Source organism: Canis lupus, chromosome 38 (assembly GCF_011100685.1).
Source record: "Canis lupus familiaris isolate Mischka breed German Shepherd chromosome 38, alternate assembly UU_Cfam_GSD_1.0, whole genome shotgun sequence".
In the NCBI taxonomy this organism is placed as follows: Eukaryota; Metazoa; Chordata; class Mammalia; order Carnivora; family Canidae; genus Canis; species Canis lupus.
The window spans coordinates 6293090-6313599 of NC_049259.1; the positions used below are offsets into that span (position 1 = coordinate 6293090).

The 20510-nt window shown below is 35.4% G+C and overlaps 1 long non-coding RNA gene across 1 annotated transcript; it reads right to left on the minus strand.

Annotated features, from left to right (window-relative positions):
- Window positions 1–938: 938 nt before the first annotated feature.
- LOC119868033 lies at window positions 939–20298 on the minus strand. Its single transcript, XR_005385633.1, has 3 exons — window positions 20231–20298; window positions 7660–7727; window positions 939–1129 (listed from the first exon to the last, which is right to left on the minus strand). It is a non-coding gene; the product is annotated as an uncharacterized LOC119868033 (long non-coding RNA).
- Between the last annotated feature and the right edge of the window lie 212 nt (window positions 20299–20510).

The following is a 20510-nucleotide window of genomic DNA, read 5'->3' on the forward strand; positions in this document are numbered from 1 at the left end:
ACCCAAGATACACATTGGCATATGAAATAAAAGCTGTTTATATTATGCAAATGATCAAATAACAAGAAGGATCCTGAAAATGTTCTTTAAGGTAACAGAAATTTTCACTTGATAAAATAGATTTAGTGTATATCAAAAATACTTAAACGTATACTATTAATCACATAGGAATAATATTAAATAATATTTAATATTAATAACAATACTAATCATATAATCTTTAGGAATGTATCTTTTTTTTTTTTTTTTTTGGAATGTATCCTAAAGAAAGAATCTGACAAGGGCTCCAAAATGTTATGAATAGGGAAGTTTATGTCAGGATTGCTTAACAACAGAATGTAATGTCAACTGGTTAAACAAATTATGGTATATCCATATACTGAAATACTAATGTAGTCATCAAGAACAATAATGATGACCTTTGATGAAAAGAAATGTGTTAGCAAAATATTGTTTAATTAAAAAGCAAGTTAAAGTCAGGGCAAAGTAGCATAACCCTTGATACTATCTTGGCTAAAAAATTACATGTGTGTGTTTATCTGGAAGGTATGTAATAAATAATTAAAAGATTAAAGTTCATCCTTGGTGAAATTATAGATTCCTTAGACAAACTAATTTTGTACTTTGTCCTGTAATAAGTATTGCTTTGTAGTGATGAATACATTTTTTATAAAAATTAATATATATAAAAGGATACTGACCCAGTTCACATAAAAGTTAAGAAAGAAGCATTTTTCCTGATCCAACCAGTCATATCTATGACAAACTTTGCAAATATCTTCAGAACAATCTTTCTGGACTGGCTGACATGCTTTTCCTTTCTCTCTAAAAAGCTGAAAGACAATGCAGACTAGGCACAATTTTTTCGTAGAGCTTTATTTTTCAAACCACACTTTAATTTATAAAACAACAACAACAAAAAACACCATAGATTTTTCTTCTTGAAAGAATAAAGAATTTTTATTTAGGTGATTTTATAATAGAGTAATAACTCTAAAGTTAAATACATAAAAATAATTAACCATTCTCTTCCATCACTGTCAAATTGGAACATGAATTTCATCTTTTATGTGATGTTGGAAAGAATGATTTCTTCAAGGTACCTGAAAGCAACAACCAGTAGAAGCCTCTGCAAGAAAAGCAGACTTTGTTAGTATGCAGAAAAACTTGCTACATCTGACTGATTACAAGTAATCCGAGCAAATAACAGATAATCAGGATCAATTTCTCTCTAAGCAGACCAGCAGATAACCACAAAGTTAGTAAATTTGACTCATGGTTTAAAAGGCTAAGTTTATCCAATTATCCATAGCAATAATGTTAAGAGTATTTATAACCGTCAATTACAGAACGACAAAGCATTAGGATAAATTCCCATCCTCGTGAATAATTTTTTTCCTATCGTATCTTGACCAGTTGTACTGATCCAGCAAGAGTTGAAATTTAAAACCAATCAATTTGAGACCTTTGTTAACAGGACCCAAACTAATATGGATCACTGAAATTAGTGGATGTTTTTTCTTAAATCCAACTTCCTCCTCCACTGACTCTCTTTATCAAAACAGCCAATAAGCCAAACTGCAAGATAACCAGAGCTTGCCTTTTGCTTCTGGTTGAAGTGCTTAATTAGAGTGCCCTAAATATAGACCCAGAAGAAAAGAATCTGTATCATCACAAAAACTGCCCTTAAGCTAACAGCTAAATTATTTAGAATCTGCTATACTCATCAGAAGATGAAAACCACAACATGTTAACAGAAAAACTTCAAACCAGGAGCTGTCAAACTTGCACAAAACCATTGTTAGACCTGGAATAAAGTGAAAGTAGAAACATCACTAAATTTCATTTAGTTTGTCTGGCAAAGTGAGTTGACTCAATAAACTTCAGCCTTACATACCTCCTCACCTGGATACATTAGCCCAAAGTTGTAGGAAGAAAATACGGCTAACTCCTAATAGGGCATATATAACTGACATAATATCTTTAATCACATTTTTTTCAGAATTCTACCTGCCTACAACTCACTGTTTGAATTACAAATTACTTAGGGTGAGGAGAAGCACTGAAAAATTTATATCATGTAAGCTCCAAGAAAATTTTCTTTGACAATTTCCATCTGGCACATTGCATTTGACAGTGGCAACCCTCATTCTCTTGTATGATGTAATGTATCATGACTGGTATAATCCAGGCAGATCATCTCAAAGGAGCACTCTGCCAAGAACACCCCATGGGAAGTAACTTTCTTCATGGGTAATGAATGTATAACAGATAAATCCTATATTTTATGTTCCCTGACATGATATGGCCTACAGCGATGACATACAAAGCATTTTTGTCAAATTATTTTATTTTTGTCATTTGGCTATTTAGTAATTATGTATAATTATGTATAAAGAAATATTCTAATATCATAGTTATATCATATGTATAAAATAAGTAGATCATAAAGCTCAGGCTGGATGTGGAGTGAGAGCAGGGAAAATTCTTAGGAAAATCGTGTTATACAATATTAGATTCATAATATTGTATAATTCTTTTTAACTTGAGAAACATTTTATAACTATCACAGATAACTGACATCAAAATTAACCAAATTGCCTGTCTCCACAACCCAAATTCACTGAGTAAATATTCAGCTCTTCAATTTACCTATTGTTTTCATTATCCATTACTGTAGAACAGACTACCTCAAATGTTAGGGGCTTAAAACAACATTTATTATCTCACAGTTTCTCTAGATCAAGAATCCAGGTATAACTTAGGTGAGTATTCCAGCCCTGAACATCACTCAAGACCCAGGATTCACTTCCAAGGTCGTTTATGTGGTGGTTGGCAGGATTCAGATCTTAAAAGGCTGTTGTACTCATTCATGCCTTATTTCTCATGAGCTATTGGCTGGATGTTTCCCTCAATTCCTTCCTTGTCAGGTAGGCTCTCCAAAGAATAGCTCATAAAATGGCCATAGCAAGAGAGAGTGTAAGAGAATGATAGCAGCTCAAACACAGAAGTAATATTCCATCAATTTAGCCATTTGCTGTTCATTAGAAGCAAGTCATTAGGTCCAGCTCACGCTCAACGGGATTCCATGAAAACATGAATACCAGGAAGTAGAGTTCATTCATTGAGAGGCATGTCAGAAGCTACCTACCCTTCACTCACACTGTTGTTATAAAAATGAATAGTCTGAAAAATATTTTTATTCATTTAATTAACATATATTAAATCATGACTCCTTGTTAGAGAATCACACATGAAAAGAAAGTGATCTGTTTTACAAAAAAACCTACTGATTTCAGCAGCAAAAAGTCTAAACCTCAAAGGAGAAAGTAAAGTCAGATCCTAATGTAAAATACGTATCATTTTTGCAGGATCATTCTTTTTGGCTCTTTACTTCAGTCATCCATGTCACATTTCTTCCTTTCCTTGGCAAGATGATGCCAAAATTAATACCTAGTGCTGAGAGAATTGGTGATCCTTCAGTATTATATGGTTACCACAGGCTCACTATTGAAATGGGCAGCATCAGAGTCAAAAGTTCATACTGAGAGGCACCTACTTCCATTTACAGTCAAAAGAGCAGGATTTTCCTTCACTTATTTAATAACATACAGTGAAATAATATATAGATAACACTAATATGTCCACATGATGACTAATTCATAATCACTCCTTATTGTCAGCCATGCACTGCTCTAAAGCACTTACCTACTAATACACATTCATTTACATATATACTTATTAATATATGGATATCTACATGTAAATTCAAGAAGTCTCTATTAATTGATGGCTATTAATATTCCTGAGATACTTACAGTGCAATTAGATGAAAATTACTCAACTTTCAAAGCCTAGAGTTTCTGCCAATCCCCTTCAATCAGCACTGAGACCCACTAAGTATCAAAGATGTCAAGACAATTACATAATAAATATAAAGTGATTCTGCTTACTTTGTACTCAACTAGACAGGTTTACACACATTTCGAATTTACTTCTTCTGAGTGAATAAAATAGTATGCTTGGAGAGCTGGTTACTTTATTGCTGCTGAGAAAATTATTTTTAAATTCCTAGCATTATTTTTTTAATCCCAAGTTATTTGGTTTTGTTCCCTCAACAATAATACATAGACAGATTCTGGTAGAATGTTTGAATTGTTTTTGTTTTTTCTGGTACAAAATTTATATTAATATTATATAAAATATACCCTAATATGTATGTAGTGTCTTTTTAAACTTAAAAAAGTAAAATAAATGCTATGTCATCAGATCTAAATTTAATTGAATATCTACTACACTTAAGGTGCTTTACTAATGCTAAAATGTGCTTCAAATTTTTCCACTTTTAAAAGTTCTGCAGTTTGTTAGAAACTTCAATACAAATAAATTCATGTGTTGATTTTAAATAGCAGCAATATAAGAAAACCAAAACTCAGCCTTTTATACATTGAGAATTCTAATAGGCAAGCTGAAAAAGAATATCTTGCCACTTGCCTTAAATATTACCTAGCTAGTGGGTAGTTATGCAATAACAGAATCGCCATTCTCCCACATTCATAGGTGTATTGTGCATATATTTTTTTCTTCATAAAGGGAGCCATTTCACTCTGAGCACCACCTGTTTATAGAGAAGACAATTTCTACCACTACTTTTTTTTGCAAAAATAAATGTATGTGTATATGTATTACTATATTCCACATCCTCATTTTCAGATTACACAAATAAGTTCTTATTTAGTAAACGTATAATCCTAGTTTTTTTTCCTGCTCTTCTCAATGAAACATTTGGAGATACACATTAGCAGATGTGACTGCTTGTATGGCATTGAGGAATGTCCATGTTAAAGAACAAAAGCAGAAAAGGACATTTCAGAGAATGAAGAAAAAGGATTCTTTAGAGAAGTCAGAGATGTTAGTAGAGAATGTAGAATTAAGAAAAGAAATAGCTTTCCAAGGTCTTCTGGTGAATTTTATTGCAGATTTATTTCACTTAAACATAGTATCTGCTAAAATGAGTTAGAGATGAAACAGACTGCCAGCCTGCACCACCAAGCCCTGACTCATCTCAGCACCTAAACCGCCTGGAGGTCTATGGCAAATTAGACTCCAAAATTCATATGGAAGTACAAAGGATCTAGGATAGCCAAAACAATTTTGAAAAAGAACAACATTGGAGGACTTATACTACCTGACTGCAAACTTACTATAAAGCTACAGTAATCAAGACAGTGTAATATATATAGCTCAATGGGACAGAATAGAAAATCTAGGGGAAAAAAAATCTCATACCTATGGTCAATTAATTTTTGACAAGGTGTCAAGGCAATTCAACGGGAGAAAGGACAGCATTTTCAACAAATGGTGCTAAGGCAACTGCATATTCATATGCAAAAAAAATAAACCTATACTTTAACCTCACACCATGCATAAAAATAAACCCACAATGGATCAAAGACCTATGTGTAAGAGCTAAAACTATAAAATTTCCAGAAAATAACATAACAGAAAATTTCTTTGACCTTGAGTTTAACAAAGATGTCTTAGAAATGACACAAAAAGCATAATCCATAGAAGAAAAAATTGATTTAAATTGAACTTTATTAAAATTAAAAACTCTTAACATGTCAAAAGATATAATTTTAAAAGAAAAAAAGATAGAATTAAGAAAGTGAAATATCAACTCAGATTGGGAGAATACTTCCAAAGTTTGAATTATATGGTATGTAAACTATAGTTGAATAAAATTGTTTAAAAAAATCCTCAAGGGATCCCTGGGTGGCGCAGTGGTTTAGTGCCTGCCTTTGGCCCAGGGTGCGATCCTGGAGACCCGGGATCGAATCCCGCGTCGGGCTCCCCGTGCATGGAGCTTGCTTCTTCCTCTGCCTCTCTCTCTCTCTCTGTGCGACTATCATAAATAAATAAAAATTAAAAAAAAAAATCCTCAAACCAGGGCTTGTGAATACCCAGAGGTACAGGATTAAACATTCATTTTATTCAATGATAATTTCGTACATTAATGTCAAACATTATTGTTTCATGAAAACAAATATACGTGCTGTAGATATTGGTAATGAATGAAAACAACCCAAATGAGAACAGAGGATATTTATTCAAAGCTTGCTATAACAAGGTAATCAGCACCCCCATCACTTGGGTTTAGAGGAAACTCAAAGGCAGTCATGGCTATGGAAAAGCTTTGTCAAGAAAAAAGGGAAGCCTCCAGGTATGCTCTGATTGGAAACTGTTGCTATGGTAGAGGTAGAAGCAGACTAATTAAAAATGAACCATCCTAGGTAATAGGTTTGGAGAGCATATCTGGCCTTATTTGCCCAGTCCTGAGTTGGAAGTTGGGGCAAAAAAGGAAACTTGACAGTTACTGACTAAGCCTTCACCATCTTGGGCTGTTGGGTGGGTTGTGGTTTGGTTTCCGGAACAGGCTGCTAAAGAAATTGTGGTCTGGAATCAGGTTTCTTACATGGGTCAGAATCCTATTGTCATATATGCTTTGGAAACTGTCTCTTTCTATCTTCAGTCTCTCAAGTTAAATGCCAAATCTGACAAACAAAAGACAAACATTGCATGAGGTCAGATAGACCATACTTCACTCCTTCTTTCTTCCTCTTTTAAAAGCTCTTCACACTTCATGCAAACAGACCTCCGGCAATTGGCTCTACTAATTTTTCAGATCATCTAAAATTGTCTTAAATTCAAGCTGATGTTACTACCTCTTCTTCCAAGTTTGCCATGTATTTTTGATGAGGGGGACAACAGCTTATATTTATAGAAAGCCCTCCTGAAGCACCTGGTCTCTTAATTTCCTCCCTCTATACAAAAAGTGTTATCAGCCATTCTGCAAGAGTTAATTTAATCCCATGTTATGAGAAAATTACCATCATCATGCCATTTCAAAAATAGGGAAAGTGAGTCTTGGTAAGGTTAGATCATTTATCCAAGGCTACCAGATGCATGACCAATCAGGAGTTCCACCCTAGGTTTGTGTGACTGCAGAGCCACATCTTCAACCACAATATTGCTTATTGGAGAAAAAGCAATGATGTATCTACTTGGGGATATTCCTTCTTGATTCAAGTATAGCAAATATAGTCTCACCTCACTCTTTGGCATGTTCCGTGAATGCCCTCAAGTTCTGTTGTCATCAGCTATTTGCCCTTCAAAGCACACCTGGCCCATAAAACATGCCTTAGGCATTTTTTTTCTCAGACTTTGAAGTGAAATTCCTACAAAGATTATATTTCTACCAAAATCCCTACAAAATTCCTACAAATTCTCATGATCTCTGTTAGTAATGTTAGTGGCACCCAGTTTCTTAACTCTTACTCATTTGTCTGAAATAAGTACCAATTTATAAAGATACAGTCAAGAAAGTTACTATATCTAATTTTATTGGATTGGTTATTTGGATTTCCACATGTGCCACTGAAAGCAGCAACCCAGAAAGTTTTCAGAAATCCTGGTTGAAGAAAGGAGGTCTAGAAGCATTTTCTCTCTTAGACATTTTCACCCCCTACCTGTTTCCTTTAGGGGTCCCTGCATACCCACCTCCCACCCAACCCATTCACACTCAACCCATTATTAAAATATAGGAAGGTGGGGTGCCTGGGTGACTCAGCCAGTTAAGTGTCTGGCTCTTGATCTCACCTCAAGTCTTGATCTCAGGGTCACGCCTTCAAGCCTGGCACCAGGCTCCACCCTGAGTGTAGAGCCTACTGAAAAAAAATAAAATAAAACAAAGGAAGGTGGATCAGGTTATTGAAAGTATTCTCCGGGTATCATTGTTCCATATATTACGCTGCCAGGCCTCGCTCATATTCACTGCTGGCATAGCTTACTAGCACAGTTAGTGGGTGACAGTTTTAATTTAAATAAATCACTTGTAAACCTATGAGTTATTCCTGAAGAGAACATGCACAGCCTTGGCCTACCGATTTCTACTAATAGTACAGATTTTTATGCCCCTGATTATATTTCTATCATAAATCCCACTTTTCTACAGATCCAAATTTCCCACAAAACTGTATTTTGAGAATTATATTACTACAAACAAGCTGTTTAGTTTCATTTCAAGTAACTTATTAATCCGGTTTCACTCACTGTTCCTGGCTACACTGCTTATCTGAGCTATGCCTTTTCCTTTTCACTCCAGGGGAGTAAGAACTGTTTCCTGGAATGAATGGGCATCATTCACAGATGACCTCGTGAGTTTCTCACACTGATCCTGTGATGCAGAATCAATAGTCATCCTCCAAGGATGTTTTCTCTCTTGCTACACAGACTATCTTCTGTTGAGATTATGATTTTAAAAATCATAATAAATATAGAAAAAGAGCTATTACACTTCAAAAATCAAAGGTGTCCTCAAAAGATTGTATCCTTTGCAATCCAAAAATTTTATATTTTAAAATCAGTTCAGTAACTTCTGGTTCTCAGCTCCTTATAGAAAATCCTCAAACAGTATGATGTCATTAATAATGAGGGGTGTTGAAATAATTTTAATAGTAATAATTAGAATGTCAATCATATAAATGATTTACTTTCTCTTCTAAATTAGAATGGATTCAGGGTTATCCCCTGAATAGTACCACTCTCTCACTCACTTGCTTTCCTATCTGCTTTCTAAAATTGGAAGAAATAGTTGAAGTTGCAGGTAAAGAGAATTAGACATAACCTGCAATTTATTTTTCCACTGCCACATCCCTTAGTGAGCTATCATTAATGATATGCCATTAATAACTACAGCAATTATGAATCATTATAATGCTTTGGCACTGATTTTGTATTTGGTTCCATTTTCATTTTAGTTTTACCCATGGATAAATTTTTATTAAGAAAAGAGAAATAAGGAGACCACAGCAAGGCATTTATAGCATAGGTTTTCAAGTACCTTCTTTGTACAGGAAAAGGAAAACTTTTTTCAAAGGGAAACTTTCATAGAACTCCAAAATATAAAACAGAGAAATGTGAAATTGCTCTAATTCAAACCCTGGGCCAGAGACCAGTCTGCCCATTTAGCCTTTAGCTGCTCCCCTTTGTTGAGACTTGAAGTACATCCACAGATGTGGATGTGATTCTACTGACCATTATTTTAAAACCAGTGGTTTCCATTAGCCTGACACATGAACCACCATGATGCTATTGACATTGAGTGACAGTCCAAATGACCAAATCAAATGAAGACCAAGTGATGATGCTGGTGATATTAGCCATGATGTTCTTCATGTGATGGGTTAAAAATCCATAAATAGTCTTAGTTAGCAAGAAGATATATTTAATAATAGTGCCTTCTTTCGTGTTGGGCATGGAACCTAACACAGGGCTTGAACTCAGAACTCTGAGATCAAGACCTGAGCTGAGATCAAAAGCTGGATACCTAACTGGCTGAGCCACCCAGATGCCCCATTAATAGTGCCTTCTTGAAGAGGTAACTGCACTCCCATGTTCACTACAGTATTATTCACAATAGCTAAGATATGGAAACCACCTAAATGTCCATCAACAGAATGGATAAAGAAAATGGGATATATATATGTACACTCAATGTGCGTGTGTGTGTATATACAATGATACACATACACACACATGCACGTGTGCTGGAATATTATTTAGCCTATTCTTCAGCCTTTTGGAAAAAGGAAGTCTTGCTTTGTGCAACAATATGAATGAAACTGGAAGACATTATAAGTAAAGCCAGACGCAAAAAAGACAAATACAGCATGTTCTCACCTAATCTATATGTGGAATGTAAAGGAGTCAACTCACAAAAACAGAGAATAGAAGGGTGTTTGCAGGAGTGAGGGTTGGGGAGTAAAAATGGGGAGACATTGGTCAAGATATGATAGTATAATTGTAAATAGTATTTGTTGCTTTACATCTCCATAACTTTTTCAGAAGGTCAAGATCCAGATGTGCCCATTTGAGTGTGTTGTGGCAAGAAAAGAACATGTTGAAGTAACTCTTTTCCATTGTTTGAAGTACTTATTCTTAATCTACCTTATTTTTATTATCCTTTCATTCAGGCCTTGATTCAATTGTTACAAAACTGATTCAATGAGTTAGCAAAATAGAAAGATGTTATATTTTAGGCAATTTATAAAATTAACCACATACCAAAATGTATCAGGAAAGAAAATTTGTCAGAGAAGGATTTATTCTAAAATAGAATCTTTTACATTTAGAAGTCAGCAGATTAAAAAAAGAGTGTGAGTGTTGAATTCAGCACAGATCTACCTCAACTTGTGATGGGATTACATCCCAATATCCCAATATATCCATTTTAAGTCAAAAATGCACTTAATGCATTACACCTAACCTACCTAGATCATAGCTCAGACCAGGCTACCTTAAATGAGCTCAGAACACTTACATTAGCCTACACTTGGACAAAATTGTCTAACACAAAGTCTATTTTATAATGAAATGTTGAATATCTCATGTAATTTGTTGAATACTGTGAAAAACAGTGAAAGTGAAAAACAGAATGTTGTATGTGTACAGAATGGTCATAGTTGTATTGGTTGTTTATCCTCATGAGCACGTGGCTGACTGGGAGCTACCCAACATCATGAGAGAATATTTTACCACATATGACTAGCCCACAAAAAGATCAAAATTCAAAATTCAAAGTGTGGTTTCTATGGATTCTGTGTTGCTTTTGCATCATTGTAAAGTCTAAAAATCATAAGTTGAACCATTATAAGCCAGGACCATCTGTATTCTTCATCATTTTTCTAAGATAATTTTTTCCTCCAAAGTATATGGTTAAAAATTTAGAAACAATATTAACATGTTTCTCACTATGCTTTTTTTTCCTGCAGTGCATGTTTCCTATAGCCTACTTCACACCACTCTCTGGGATGTGTAAGCAATCCCCATAGAAAAAAAGAGATCCAGCTATGCTCTGTACTTTTAAATTTTAAAATAAAACTGTTTCAATACACATAAAAAAATAAAATAAAATAAAATAAAATAGGAAGAAAAATATTTCCCTCTTAGTTTAGACCTTGCTTGAAAAGTGGGCCAGGGTAGCAATCATAAATTATGAATAAAATGTGAAATGTAGATTGTAATTACATCAATGTATATCAAAATCCTCCTAAAGGTTATGGGAATCCTCTTTCTCAAACTGGGGACTTGCTATTTTTTTTCCATATTTACTTTTCAAATGGCCAAAGCAAGAATTATTCAGAGTGGAAAGGAAAGTCTTTGAGGAGTTCCTTATATTTTAATTTCCAATTTATCCTTGTTAGGGTTTATTTTCTTGATCCTAAGGAAAAACTCCATTTCAAAAGAAATAAACCAGGGCTACTTTAGTAAATACCTAAAAAGTAGATTCTGAATTTTGCTAGCAAAGTGACAACTGAATAGTAAGTGCTAAATATATACATTTGCTCAATTAACTAATTACTATGTTGATCTTAAAAATCTCCCTCTCTCATTGGCCTTATGATGATGTATTGGATGGGAAAGAAGACACAAAACACTCAAACTAAGGTTTTTTCCTCTTCCTCCTGAGAAGCCAAAAGGTAAAATTTCTTTATCCTTAGAGTTACTGGAAAGATTCCTTTTTCCAATTTATTCATCTCTCTCTCTCTTTGTGTATTCTTGCTGGTCCACAGAGAGGTTACTAAACTTTGAGCATGTACAGAGATAAATTTTAGATTAAGATACAAACTATTTGTCTTGCTGTAATATTGGACTGCTAGCCTTTTCAATGTTGTTGTTTTAACTTATGTATTTATTTATACCCCAATTCATCCAAAAAGAGTTTGAACTTAGAATTCTCCTAAGTCCTTTGTGTACCTCACTTAATTAATCATATCTAATACTTACCTAGAAATTGTGGGGTTTAAAAACACGAAGAACAGGGTGTTCCTGCCTTCCAGGAAATAAAAATATAACAGAATAAAAAGATATAAACCACTCTAACCACTGGTATACAAAGTCTAAGATAAAATGTGCACTATGAAAGTACTTGGAAGAAAAGAGACATTTTACCAGGAAGTTAGCTAAAATGCATGGCCATTCGACCTCTTTAATCCTAATGGCATTTGCCAGTACTGATTCATCTCCACATCCCACAACTTCTACATCAGCATATATGTATTTGTGTTTATAAGAATGATTGTGAATCATTAAGATATGGTGAAATTAATTTTATTCTTTATACTAAAGTTAGGAAGTGTGTAATACAGTTTTCAGGATTTCAATTAGGTTGAGTTCAAATCATTTTTTAGCTCATTTTTTAAGCATACAGTTGTCCAAAACTGGCATTTATCCAGAATACCTAATTCCCCTAGGACTCTGGATAAATTTAATGTAGCTATGTATTCTTATTATTCCACTTTATGCTTTAATTCTTTTTTTTTTCAATTTTTTTTTCAATTTTTTTTTCAATTTTTATTTATTTATGATAGTCACAGAGAGAGAGAGAGAGAGGCAGAGACACAGGCAGAGGGAGAAGCAGGCTCCATGCACCAGGAGCCCGATGTGGGATTCGATCCCGGGTCTCCAGGATCGCGCCCTGGGCCAAAGGCAGGCGCTAAACCGCTGCGCCACCCAGGGATCCCGACTTTATGCTTTAATTCTTTTAAGTACCATGTCTTTAAATAAGAATTCTCAATATGATTATATACATTGCTTAATACAATTCTGGCCAAGTACTAGGCATTTAATTTTGTTGATATGTATGCAATTTTAAGGATCTCAGTATTTATTTCATGCAAAATTCAGTGCGATTCGGATAATATTGAGAAGAGCATGCATTACATCTCATTTATAAAAAAAACCAAAGTGGAACAATCTAAAAATCCTTCAATAAGGAAATAGTGCATAAACTACAGCACATAAATACAAAATATAGTGTTTCCTTTAATAAAAATTTAAATACATTAATACATTCTTATGTGAAAAGGTATCTTCAAGTTTTAGCTTCTGACCAAGATGCAGTGAAACAAGATTTATATTGCCCTTCCCCCAAAAGACCACAACTCAAAAAACCAGACAAAATACATGAAACAATAATTTTCAAGGGATTGAACATTAGGAAATGAAGGACAATGGTCCCTGAGGGACAGGTAACAAATCCTATGACTTCACCATAAAACATTTCCAGGCAATGGTACAGAGTGAAGGAACCCAGGTAAAACTCATTAGTTCCCTCAAGATAAGAAGAGAGATCTGAAAGCTCAGGAAGCCAAAGGGCCGGAGTTTGTAGAGTAGGACACCATAAAATAGATGCACAGAAAAAGAGCTCCGAAGATTGCAGAGGGTCCCCCCTCAATCTTTGGCTACATTCTCACCAATATTGACATGACTGCCTACATAGAAAATCCAGCAGATTCTACAAAAATGTTACCAGAATCAATAGATCAGGTTAGCAAAATTACAGGATCAATATACAAGATCCACATACAATGTATTTCTATATACTAGAAACAAAGAATTAGAAACTGAAATTTATCATTGAAAAAAATAGTGTCCCTACCCCATGACAAATTGGGACTTATGCCAGGTTGGCAAGGCCAGTTCAACATTCAAAAAAATCAATTAATATATATGATACCAAAAGTATACACAATGAATGCAAAAGTCAAGGAGTGGGACTATACCAGAATAAAGAGCTTTGCACAGTAAAGGAAACAATCAGCAAAATTAAAAGGCAACCAACATAATGGGAGAAAATATTTGTACACCATATATCTGATAAGAAGTTAATTCCAAAATACATAAGGAACTCATAAAACTCAATAGCAAAAATAAAAAATAAAAAAATTCAAATAACCTGATTTAAGAATGGACAAAAGACCTGAGTACACACTTTTCCAAAGAAGACACACAAATGATGATGGGTACATGAAAAGATGCTCAAGATCACTAATCATCAGGGAAATGCAAATCAAAACTGCAATGAAGTATCACTTTACACTGTTAGGATAACTATTATAAAAAAGACAGGACATAACAGGTGTTGGCAAGGGTATAAAGAAAAACCCTTGTGTGCTGTTGGTGGCAATGTAAATTGATATAGGCATTATGGAAAACAATATGGAAAGTCCTCGAAAAAATTAAAATAGAACTACTGTATGATCCAACAACAACCCATTTCTGGGAATATATCCAAAGGAAATGAAATCAATAACTCAAAGAGATATCTGCACTCCATGTTCATCTGCAACTTTAGTCATAATAGCCAAGATAATGGAAACAACCTAAGTATTCATCCACAGATAAAATGGATTTTAAAAATGTTTCTCTCTCGGGGATCCCTGGGTGGCTCAGCGGTTGAGCACTGGCCTTTGGCCCAGGGCGTGATCCTGGAGTCCCGGGATCGAGTCCCACATCGGGCTTCCTGCATGGAGCCTGCTTCTACCTCTGCCTGTGTCTCTGCTTCTCTCTCTCTCTCTGTATCTCTCATGAATAAATAAATAAATCAAGAATCTTTAAAAAATAAATAAATAAATAAATAAATAATAAATAAATAAATTCTCTCTCTCTCTCACACACACACATACACTAAAATATTATGATTTAACCATAAAAAAGAAAGAAACTCTTCCATTTGTGAAAACATGAATAAACATGTAGAACATTATGCTAAGTGAAATAAGCCAGATACAGAAAGACAAATGCCAAATGATCTCACTTATATTTGGAATCTAAAACAAAAGCAAACAAAAAACAAAGCAAATTCATTGAACCAAAGAGCAGAACAGTGGTTATTAGGACTTGCAGATGAGGGAAATGGGAATGTGTTGATCAAAAGATACAAAGTTTATGTAGTTATGCAAGTTACACAGTTATGCAAGATGGAGATATCCCAGAGATATAACATACAGTGTAGTGACCACAGTTAGTAATATTGTATTATATACTTGAAATCTTCCAAATGAGTAGATGGTAAATATTCTCACCACACACACACACACACACACACACACACACACACGTAACTGTGAGTGATAGATATGTTAACTAACTTGACTGTGGTAATCATTCTAAAATGCTCATGTATATTAAATCATCACATTTTATGCTTTTAAAACTTTTGTACAACCTAAATATGTTTTTGTCAATCATACCTCAATAAAGCTGAGAGAAAGAAAGAAAAAAATCAATTAATATAATTTATCACATCAACAGACTAAAGAACGATTACACGATCATATCAATAGATGCAGAAAAAAATTGACAAAATCAATATCTACTTAACAAACCAACCCTCATCAAACTATGAATAGAAAGGAACCTCCTCAATTTGTTAAAGAACATCTACAAAAAACTATAGCTAACAGCAGACTTAATGTTGAGAACCTAGAAGCTTTCCCACTAAGATCAGGAACAAAGCAAGGATTTCTTCTCTCACTGTTCCTCTTCAACATCACAGTGGAAGTCCTGGCTAATGCAATAAGACAAGAAAAAGAAATAAAAGATACACAGTTTGGGAAGGAAGAAATAAAAGTCTTTGTTTGCAGATGACACGATTATCTATGTAGAAAATCCAAAGAAGGGCAGGCCCCGCCTGCAGCCCAGGGCGTGATCCTGGAGACCCTGGATCGAGTCCCACATCAGGCTCTCTGTATGATGCCTGCTTCTCCCTCTGCCTCTCTCTCTCTCTGTCTCTATGAATAAATAAATAAAATCTTTAAAAATAATAATAATAAAACATTAAAAAAAAAAAAGAAAATCCAAAGAATTGACTCACACAGAAAATTCCTGGAACTAATTAGTGATTTAAAGTTTCAGGTTACAAAGTTAACATACAAAAGTCAATTACTTTCTTATATACTAGCAATGACCAAATGGAGTTAGAAATTTAAAATGTAATACCATTTACATTGGCACCCTCCAAAATGAACTGCATTGGTATAAATCTAACAAATATGAACAAAATCTACATAAAGAAAACTAGAAAAACTATGATGAAGGAAATTAAAGAACTGAATAATGTTCATGGGTAGGGGGACTCAATATTGTCAGATGTCAGTTCTTCCTAACTTGATCCATGGATTTACTGCAACCCAAATCAAAATCCCAGCAAGTTATTGTGGATATTGACAAGCTGATTCTAAAGTTTATATGGAGAATTAAAAGATGCAGAATAACCACCACAACACTGAAGGAAAGAACAAAGTCAGAAGACTGACACCACCTATTTCAAGACTAACTATAAAACTATGGTAATCAAAACAATGTGGTATTGGCAAAAGAACAGACAAATAGATCATTGAAACAAATATAGTCAACTGATTTTTGAAAAGGAGCAAAAGCCATTCAGTGGAAAAAAGATAGTCTTTGCAACAAATGCTACTAGAACAACTGGATATCCATTTGCACAAAATAAATATAGATAATAGAACTTCCACCCTCAACAATTAATTCAAAATGATTCATAGATCTAAATGCAAAATACAAAACTCTAAAGCTCCTAGAAGAAAAAGTAGGAGAAAATCTAATGAACCTTGGGTTTGGTGATGACTTCTTTAGATAATCACTAAAGGTATCTTCGGTGAAAGAAAGAATTAATAAGCTGGACTTTATTAAAATTAAAAACTTATCCTTTGCAAAAAATACTGTCAGGAGAATAAGACAAGCCATAGACTGGGGGAAATGTCTACAAAAACACACATCTAATAAAGGACTGTTATACAATATATACAAAGAACTCTTAAAACTCAACAATAGAAAATTAACAATCCAATTAAAAAATGGGCAAAAGATCTGAACAGACACTTCACCAAAGAAGATAAGCAGATGGGAAATTAACATATAAAAAGATGTTCCAAATGATACATTTTTAGAAAATTGCAAATTAAAACAATAGGATAACATTGCACATCTATTTAATGGCAAAAATCCCAAACACTTATAACACCAAATGCTGGAGAACATGTGGAGCAAGAGGAACTCTCATTCACTGCTAGTGGGAATCTGAAATGGTATGGCCCTGTTGGAAGACAGTTTGTAGTTTCTTATAAAACTAAACATACTCTTACCACATGACCCAGTCAGTAATCATGCTCCATCATATTTGCCCAAAGAACCTGAGAACTTATGCCCTTCACCAAAACCTTCATCAGGATGTTTATAGCTGCTTTATTCATAATTGTCAAAACTTAGAAGCAACCAAGATATCATTTGGTAAGTGAATGGATAAATAAACTGTGGTACATCCAGACTATAAAGTATTAGTTAGCACTAAAGAGAAATGAGCTATCAAGGCATGAAAAGATATGAGGGAACCTTAACTGTGTATTACTAACTGAAAGAAGCTAACCTGAGAGGCCACATACTATTGAGTCCGATACATATGATATTCTAGAAAAGGCAAAACTTATAGACAGTAAAAAGAACAATGTTTGCCAGGGGTTAATGGGAAAGGAAAGATGAATCGTGAAGAATGGAGAATTTGTAGGGGAGTGAAACTTTTTGTATGATACTATAATGGTAAATAAATATCATTATATATTTGCTAAAACCCATAGAATGTACAACATCAATAATGAACTCTAGTATAAACTATGTAAGTGATTATGATGTGTCAGTGTAGGCTCGTCAGTTGTAAGAAATGTACCACTCTGGTGTGAGATGTTGATAGTGAGGAAGATTGTGTGTATATGAGGATAGAGAGTATATAGGTACTCCTGTACTTTCTCCTCTGTTCTGCTGTGAACCTAAAATTGCTCATAAAAACAAAACAAAACAAACAAAAAACCCTACACTCTTCTTCCTTTTAAAGATGGAACCAAAAAACATGAAATGATGAATCAAAAAAAAACATGAAACCAACCTGCCAAAACATGGAAAAGACCTGCACAAAACACCACTGAGAGGAATTAAAGATCTAAGTAAACAGAGAGCTATGCCATATAATAATAAAATGGAACATTCAGCATTGTTAATATTTCAGTTCTCCCAAATGGATGTATAGCCCATCACCATCAAAACCAAAATCTCAGGGATCCCTGGGTGGCTCAGCGGTTTGGCACCTGCCTTTGGCCCAGGGCACGATCCTGGAGTCCCGGGATGGAGTCCCATGTCCGGCTCCCTGCATGGAGCCTGCTTCTCCCTCTGCCTGTGTCTCTGCCTCTCTCTTTATGTCTATCATGAATAAATAAATAAAATCTTAAAAAAAAAAAATAACAAAGTCTCACCATAAATTTTTGTAGATAGTAACAAACTGTTTCCAGAATTCACATGAAAATACAAAGGACCTACAATAGCCAAAATAGTCTCTAAAAAGACCAAATTGGGGATCCCTGGGTGGCTCAGCAGTTTAGCGCCTGCCTTCAGCCCAGGACTTGATCCTGGAGTCCCGGGATCGAGACCCACGTCAGGCTCCCTGCATGGAGCCTGCTTCTCCCTCTGCCTGTGTCTCTGCCTCTCTCTCTCTCTCTCTCTCTCTCTGTCTATCATGAATTAAAAAAATAAAAAAAATAAATAAATAAATAAAAAAGACCAAATTGCAGGATTAACAGTATCTGATTTTAAGACCTATTTTAAGCTACAGTGATCAAATTGGTCTGGTGATGACATAAATGCAGACAAATAAATAAAAAGATGTAATTATAAATCCAGAAATAGGTCCAAATGTATATGGACAACCGGATTTTGACAGAGGAGCAAAGGCGAAGGTCGAGTGTGGGAGTGCTGACAGTACTAACCCCATCCTTGGCCCTCCATCTTGTTCATACCCACTGGATGACCTCTCTGGGGCTATATGTTCCAGGACCAAGGACACTTATATATGTACCTTAGAAATGCTTACCAAGGCTGGAATATAGAGAGGCTTGCTTTGGCCTCCCATGAATCTGTTAGAGGTAAGTCTTTCCCTTCCCTGATGCACAGGTGACACCTTGAGATCTAGTTAAATGTTAGCTGTCAATTAAGAGCATACAAATCGTTTAAAGTGCATATAAATCACTACAGTGCCCTCCTGGCATCCCCTTGCCCTATAAAATCTGTAGACCAAGGTCTGGACTTTGCAGACCATAGCTGCTATGTAAACTGTGTGGAGTTGCCTGCTTTGTTTTTTCTGTCTCAAAGTGCCTTCTCAGTCTGAAGTCCCTCCCCGTCTTCCACCTTCTAACACTTGTCAAACCAGGCAGGAGGCAGAAAAGGGAGCAAGCATGGATAAAAGGGCCAAGAAGGGAAAGCCCACTGTCCGTGGGGGAAACCCCAAGCTGACCAGCTACCCTCATGCTCTGTGCATTACAAGACTCCACAGAAAAGGAATTATGAGTAAAGAGACAGTGCTTTGAGAGCTGTCTCCCTGTCTCCCTGCTTGTAACAAGTGATAAAAAGTTCTTTGCTTTCAACACCCCTTTGGGTTATGTTGAATTTAAAGTACCCCAAACGATGATCCCTTTAAGTTGGGTTATAAATCTGGGCCACCCAGATGGGGCATGTTGGTGGTTTGTGTGCCTGGGTGGTCTGAGAGCAAAGCTGTTGGCAGCAGCCGCTCATCTAGTGCTCACTTAACTCTGGCAATTGGTCACCTTGGGTTCTCCACTAGGACCATCCCACTTGGTCCCTGGTGACTGAACTCACCTATCCCATGACCTTAGAGGTTAAGGGAACATCCACCTGAACATCCTTTGTTCAGCACCTGAAAGGACTGGGCAAAAAGTGAGCTTGGCTCTGCCACAATAATTAGTGCTCTCTGTTTTGTTAATTGCAAAGCCTAAAGGAACGCTCAGGGGAAATGTTTTAAAAGAAAAATTTCCTTGGTCAATACCCTGTGGGATTAAATCCTTATTGAAGTTTGAGCCTAGAAATCTCTGGGTGAAGGAGGTCAGAAGGTTTTTTTAAGGATTATACTTCGGATGGTTTTAACTCTCAAATGGCCTAAATGAGGATCCTTTAAAATACCTAATTACTATGTGCGGACCCAACTCGAGAAAGCTGGCCATTGAATTAGACAATCTAAGTGGGATGCGTATTTTGATTGGTATTTCAAAACTTCTAAAAACCCTGACAGGATACTATCCATGCAGGAAACTAATAAAATGTACCCGGAGGGGGAAAAGCAAATTGAGGAAAATGGAATCAGATGAGTAGATCAACCTATAAAGTTATTTGACTTGCAACCCAGTTCTGTGAGGATTTGAAAGCAGCTTTCCTTATCTTACAAAATTTACGAAGCTAGAAATGCTTCTCTAGAGGCAATCCAAAATTCACCTATTCCTTTACTGATCCTGAATCTTCCCCTATTTACCTTAAAGGCTTGTTAATCATTGGCTTCAGGAACCCAAAGTCCTTTCTGGGAAAACTTGTGTTCTTTTTTTTTTTTTTTTTTATTTACTTATGATAGTCATACAGAGAGAGAGAGAGACAGAGACACAGGCAGAGGGAGAAGCAGGCTCCATGCACAGGGAGCCCGACGTGGGATTCGATCCCGGGTCTCCAGGATCGCGCCCTGGGCCAAAGGCAGGCGCCAAACCGCTGCGCCACCCAGGGATCCCAAAACTTGTGTTCTTTTTCCATCTCATGATGTT